This window comes from Lissotriton helveticus, chromosome 9, assembly GCF_964261635.1.
Source record: "Lissotriton helveticus chromosome 9, aLisHel1.1, whole genome shotgun sequence".
NCBI classification, from domain to species: Eukaryota; Metazoa; Chordata; class Amphibia; order Caudata; family Salamandridae; genus Lissotriton; species Lissotriton helveticus.
Genome location: NC_136070.1, coordinates 1,108,540,834 through 1,108,547,727, shown reverse-complemented (window position 1 = coordinate 1,108,547,727; position 6,894 = coordinate 1,108,540,834). Strand labels below are relative to the sequence as shown.

General features: G+C 41.3%; 1 long non-coding RNA gene across 1 annotated transcript; it reads left to right on the top strand.

The window, feature by feature from the left end:
- The first annotated feature begins 367 nt into the window (after positions 1-367).
- Positions 368-1,132, top strand: LOC144783280 (uncharacterized). The gene is made up of 4 exons (XR_013601422.1): positions 368-447; positions 562-632; positions 728-792; positions 939-1,132. It is a non-coding gene; the product is annotated as an uncharacterized LOC144783280 (long non-coding RNA).
- Positions 1,133-6,894: the final 5,762 nt, after the last annotated feature.

Below are 6,894 nucleotides of genomic sequence, written 5' to 3'. Positions count from 1 at the left end.
ATGCCCTGCTTCAACAAGAGGAGATTTAAGGCGCGGTTTACTAAGATGGCTGCCGTTGCAGTACATGATGATTTGGTCTACGTGGGAGGTTGAGTATAAGATATTCTGCCGTTTTGCCCCCGCGTAAACAGACGCGTTCGTAATTCAAACCCCTTTGATTTTTTCGCTGTAGCTAAGACCGCTACGTTTTTGTTGGCAGGTAGCATTGGGGAGTGAAGGTCGAGGCAGCACACGTGCACAGAGCTGGTATAAACCACGAACAGGTATGCCTTAGATTTAAGCTATGAGATAGTAGGAGTTGAAAACATCAGGCGTGCACACACAAAATGCCTACAATTGTATCACCTTTGTTTCCTCGTTAGTGTATCTCGGGATCCTGCGGGGACCATAAAGCGGCTCTTAGAGCGACGATAGCGCTCAGTCTCAGCCAAGTACAACTCCGCTGAAGTATGTGCCCCACACAACTTTGTAAATGTGCACGTGCAACTTAGTTTTAAGTTTACACTTTGCGTGTTGACTGAGAGCCTGACCCATAATGGTATACTATTGCTTTTTTTACAGAATCCTCCATTAATTATCGAGTGGCATGATAAAAATCACCCCCAAGACAGACCTCGCACAGGGATAGAGAGGTATGAGCGTACTATTTTTGAGAATGGTTCCCAGTTTGCTGTATGCCCTTGACATATAAGAGTGGCTTTATGTACACCATATTCTTCCTTCGTAGGGAATAAACAAACCCTGCTGAACCTAAACAGTCACGACCTTCACAATAAGGAGACAGATAGAAAGGTTGTTTTTATCCTTCTTTTGAAATCTGGAAGGCTCATGAAACAGCTCGTTACATGTATATATAAATGTATTGCAGTGCAATTTGAAATAGGTGAAAGGTTTCCAGGTTATAAATAAAACGTTATTGTTTTTTGCATCTTACACAGAACAGTGACAAAGCCCTGATGAGAGTCCAGGAACTTGTTCCCCCGGATTTGAAATGCGTCGGCACACTCACGGGAGCAAAATAATAACATTCATAGTGTAAACTAGCATTCGCTAGTGTAAGAAGTAATCGTTTTTTGATGATTGTGTTCCCTTTTTTGACTTTGTCCTTTCCTTTTTGGATATAGATTCATTTAATATAGAGATAAAAACAAAAATGTATGATGTGTTGTATGTATGATGTATTGTCTTTTTGAGATGTATGATGTTTATTTAATTTGATATATTTTTGGGGAATGTAATATATGTATGTAAATAGCATTGTATATTGATGTAATTATTTGAATGTACAGCTTTCTTTCTTTGCTTGAAATATGAAAAAATACACATAAAATAATCTAAAAGTAGATGGGTATAAATAAAATACCGGGTCAAACTGAAGTAGTTTGGGTTTGCTCCTGGTATTAAGCTTTCTTTACAAATAAGTGTGGTGGAGGCAATTTCCGTTGTTGTATTGATATATTAAGGTCACAAGGACCTAACTCCGTAGTTTCACAAAATCCTCCCTTTCAAGACATTGTGCCAAGTGACTGATTGCATATACATGACTCCTATGATATCTTTAGATCACCCTACATTCTGCTGGCCCTGGTGGGTTCAAGAAAGGTAAGCACTAAAGGACTAAAGGGTAGTTATGGTTTTCAGGAATGAGTAGCAATTGAGAGATAGTTAAGGGTTTGTAGGGTTCAAGGAAGGGTAGCATTAATGGGTAGTAAGGGGATTTAGGGTTCAGGTATGGATAATTATAAAGGTTAGAAAGGAGTTTGTAAGGGTCAGAAAATTGAAGCATTGAGGCAGTAATGGTTTTTGGGAGTCAGGGAAAGATAATTTAAAAATACAGCATATTAGACAACTAACATAATATATAAAGTATTACATCTGAAGTAAAATAAATAAAATATTTGTATGACATTTGTTAGAATTAAATGAATCATGAATCAGTCAATTTCGGGAGACAAAGAGCTTAGAATAAGTCCCTCCAGCCCATACATTTTAAAATTAGGAATTTGAAAGAAAAAACACCATTCTCTTGATGTTAAGATATCTCTGAAGTTGATGAGAGAAAGATAAGGAGGAAGCAGTTGGGGCTGCAAAACAGAAACACATTAACCTGACTGCCCTCCTCCCATCTGTTCTGCTGACAGAGGGGGACACATAATTATCAAGGAAACACATATCATTGCAGTGGCATGTTTTTGATGTAACTTGATAAAAAGCTATGGCTCACATAACGTGTTGGACGAGTCAAAGCCCTGACTGCAGAGATCTCCCTATGGTAAAGTATACAGACAATTAAAGAAGTTTACTACATTTGGAAAAAGTTAGTGCAAATATTTTTATGTTTTATTTATTTATTTATTTTATATTCTTATATAGCGCCTGACTAAAGTCCCGAAGGGGTATCTCTGCGCTTTTGCCGGTGGTAGAGTATAGCTCATAGTGACCATGAAAAAATGAGGGATTATTACTCAAGGAAATTAGTTGCTTGTGAATAGATGAGTTTTAAGGTTCCTTCGAAAGGCCAGATGGTTAGTATATGATCTCAATGTGAGAGGAAGTGAATTCCAAAGCTTTGGCCCTGCATGGGCCAGAGCACGGCCTCCTTGCCTTGTTTTTTTTATTCTAGGAACCTGTAGCAGCTGAAGGCTGCTGGATCGTAAAGAACGTCCAGGGGCGTAAGGTTGAAAGATTTTAGTCAGGTATCTAGGGCCGGTGCCTATCAGTGCATAAGGTCTTAAATTGTACTCGTTTTCGCACTGGTAGCCAGTGGAGTTTAGTCAGCAGGGGGCGTGAGGGAGTCCTAGGTGGGACGTTCAGGACAATCCTAGCCGCAGTATTTTGGACCACCTGTAGCTTACTGAGTTGTTCTTCGTTTGCTTCTAAGAGCAGACCATTACAGTAGTCCACTCTGCTGATGATTAGCGCCTGGACGAGCGTTTTTCTGTGACAGTCTGGCAGATACGGGAAGACCCTCCTTAGCAGTCCAATGGCCCGAAAACATGTGCCAGCCACTTGGTTAACATGATCTTTTAATGTGAGTGCCTGATCTAGTAGCACCCCCAAGTTTTTGACAGTATGTTTAGGACTGGGGACAGGTCCCAATTCTGGGGGCCACCACTCAGGGGACCAGAGTATTGATGCTTGCCCAAACAGCATGACTTCTGTTTTCCCTACATTACATTGAAGACAGTTTGATGACATCCACTCTGATACTGCCCTCATTCCGTCAGCAAATGATTTTTTTAATGCAGGCGTCAAGATTTTAAAGGGAAACAGAAGTTGGGTGTCGTCAGCGTACGACACCGGAGTAAACCCAAAAGACCTTACCAAGTCGGCCAAGGGGGCCACATACACATTGAATAGTGTGGGGCTCAGGCATGAGCCCTGTGGTACTCCCTTGTTGAGCTCCCTAGAGATGGATTTATGGGAGCCCAGCCTGACTTCTTGAGAGCGGTCGGACAAAAAACTCTTCATCCAGGACAGAGCTACGCCCCCCAAACCTACATCCCTTAGACGGTGGAGAAGCACCTTATGTGACACCGTATCAAAAGCGGCGGAAAGATCCAACAGCACCAGAATCATAGAGCTTCCCCCGTCCAGTGCCATTCTGATGTTATTGGTCACTGTTTGGAGGGCTGATTCGGTGCTGTGGTTGGGCCTGAATCCAGATTGTGAGTAGTCCAGGCCCTCCGTTGCTTCAAGATGTTTAGATAGATAGGTGTTCACGTGCTTCTCTGCTATCTTGCCGATGTATGGCAGGAGGGAGATAGGGCGTAGGTTTGAAAAGTCTGACCATGGAGATGCCACTTTTTTCCTTATTGGGTTTACCACCGCCTTCTTCCATTCCTCAGGAACCTGTCCCTCGGTAAGGGAGATGTTAATCATGGTTTGTATGGAGGGACCAAGGAGGGAAATCAAAGGGGCAGCCATTTTAGCAGGGAGAAGGTCATTGGGGGACCCTGATTTTATATGGGTAATAAGAGGGAGAAGGTCTGTGTTACCGATAGGTGGAAATGATAGCAGAGACTTTTTCTTTGGATTAGGCGGGTTGAGGGAGGGGAGCTTAGTGTTGTTTCCCATGTTATTAGATGCTATTATTCTTTCGTAAATAAGATCGATTTTATCTTCGAAGAATCGTGAAATTTCATCACAAAGAGTCTGCGAAAAATCATCGGAACTCTCGCAAGCTGTAGGTTTTACGAAATTTTGTAAAATTTTAAAAAGCTCCCTAGGGCGATTACACGCTTCTGCTAGTTGTTGCGTCAGACAAGTCTTCCTAGCTTGCTTTATATTTTTGTAATAGGTTGACTGGGCTTGCAAAAAATGTTTTTGATTCTCCTTGGTTTTCAGTTTCCTCCATGCTTTTTCAGCTCGCCTACATTTTTGTTTTTCAACTCTAAGTTCTTGTGTATACCAGTTTTCTTGTTTAGAAGAAGGGTATTGTTTATGTAGTTTTAATGGAGCCAGAGTATCAATGGCTTGCTTAAATGAAGCATTAAATTTAGCAAGTGCTATGTCTGCTGTATCCTCCCCGAATATAGTAGGCTGTTTCCAGATTTCTTGCAATTTTTCGACTGAAATTTTATGCCATTGGCGACGCCAAATAGGTGGGAATGACGTTTTATTAGAAGTTTTTTTTGGAGCCATTAGAGTGAACTCAATCAAGAAATGGTTGGACCATGGAATCTCTCTAGCTGGGGAACAGCCTATTTTAGTATTATTACAGAAAAGTAAGTCTAAAGTGTGGCCACCTCTGTGTGTGGCCCCGTTATTTTTTTTATTTTTAGACCCAAATTGGAGAGGTCAGTGGTCAAGGAGATAGATTCAGGGAGCGCTGGGTTATCCACGTGAATATTAAAATCTCCCAAGAGGATGAAGTCCTCTTTAGACTTAAGATGAGGAGCTAAAAGCTCCAAAAGTGCGAGAGCAAAGTCTGGATTAGATCCTGGCGGGCGGTATACTAAGGCGCCTTTCCAGGAAATGTGGCCTACCGAAGCGATCTTAAAGATCATGATTTCCAGCTGTGGGCTGCAATGTTGTTCAAGGATCGTGACCTTTATTTCGTCTTTGTGTATTATTGCAAGGCCACCACCTGTTTTTTTCTCTCGGTCTAAATGCCTACATTTATACCCAGATGGAATCCCCAGTGCTATGGCTGCAACCGTGTGTGGTTTCATCCACGTCTCTGTGAGGAAGCATATATCTGGCTGTGTTGTATGAACTAGGTCCCATATTTGGTGTTGGTGCTTAGGTAGAGAGCGGACGTTTAGTAAGAAGCTCTTTAACCGCTGTAAGGAAGTGCTTTCCTCTATATGTATCCCGATATCAGGCGGTTGGAACCGGCATTGTAAGCACGAGAAACAACCTTCTAAGCTCTGACTGGGAACTTTTATGCAACAGCCATTTGTAGGTTTCAGGTTTACTAAAGTTTGGACAGAGTAAACCCTTTTTTGTTGCCTCTTACCAATGGACGCGGGGCAGGGGGAGACAGAGTCTTATATATATTGTTATACATTAATGTTATATATTTATTTTACATGCATAGCGAAAGTAAATATGTTAAAACTCTATTAGCTTAATTTAAAATATTAAAATAAAATAAAAATGTTTTGCTGAAGTACGTTTAAATTAAAAAATTAATTCATACCTATAGCAAAAAAACATTATTTATGTGATAATAATTATAAAAAGTGATGTGTAAATTAATTAAAAATAATGTAATTATTTTTATTGACATCATTTACCTTAGGTTTTACATTAAAAATGTGAAAGAAATGTAGGAAATAAATATTATTCTTTTTATTTATCTTCTTAACATTAAAATACATTTATTCACATATTTGACTATTTTAAATATTTTATTTGATGTCTTATTATTTTCTAAGGGATTTTAGTTTAAGTCGCTCTCTGCATTATTTTCAATGTGTGCATCCTATTTTTCAGCTACTCTCTCCATTCCTACCACATTTACTACTAAGGGGCCAATTACGATGTCATTCGGAAACACTTCCGACTGAATTGATTTTGGAATAGTTTCTGACCAATGCAGGTTCTGCAAATCCGACCGACCGATTAAGTTGCTTCTATACATCGTTCTATCGAACTTGCATTGACTTGGGAGCGAGAACACAAGCTACCATTGAAAAAAAAGGTGGTTGGGGAAAATCATGCACCCTGTGACGGGCACCCCATGGTGCCTGCCAACCTGTGCATGGTTGGTAAGGTATCCCCATGGGCCCCAATAGCAGGCCTACCCCAAAATCAGATTTCAACAGCCATTTCGTGTCAGGCAGAACGAATCAAGGTGGCTGTCCTGAATCGTCATCTTAATCACTTGCTCAGAAACCTTGACCATAGAGCTGTAGGAATCAGCTCCAAACGACTTAGGCTGTCCAAATGCCATTCGGAACAGATTCAGATAGCCCAAACGGTTTCCATGCATCAAAATCGGCCGTCCGGAAAGGTGTCCAATTCAGCCAGAAATGGCGACGATTCTGAACCTGCGAGTTTGATGACCGTTCCAAATAGGTTTGGCCTAGACGAAGTGGCTGTGAGAATCAGACGTTTGGGTTCCGTAGCAGGCCCCCTACACCCATAGACCTCCGGATCTGGCCTGTGGGGCTACTCAACCATACACAGTGTGGCAGGCACCATGGGTGGCCTGCCACAGGGTGCAAGGCTTTCCCCACCCACCCCTTTTTCCAGTGTGGTTGTGTTCTCATTTGGAACACAGGCTCTCATTGAAGTCAATGGGAGTCCAACCAAACTGAGTCCATAACCATACGGACACATCATAATCAGTCAGTAGGACTCCCGAAATATGAATCGTTCAGAAAGCATTCCTAATTCGATTCAGTGGGAACACTTTCCTGACAACATCATAATCGGCCTCATAGT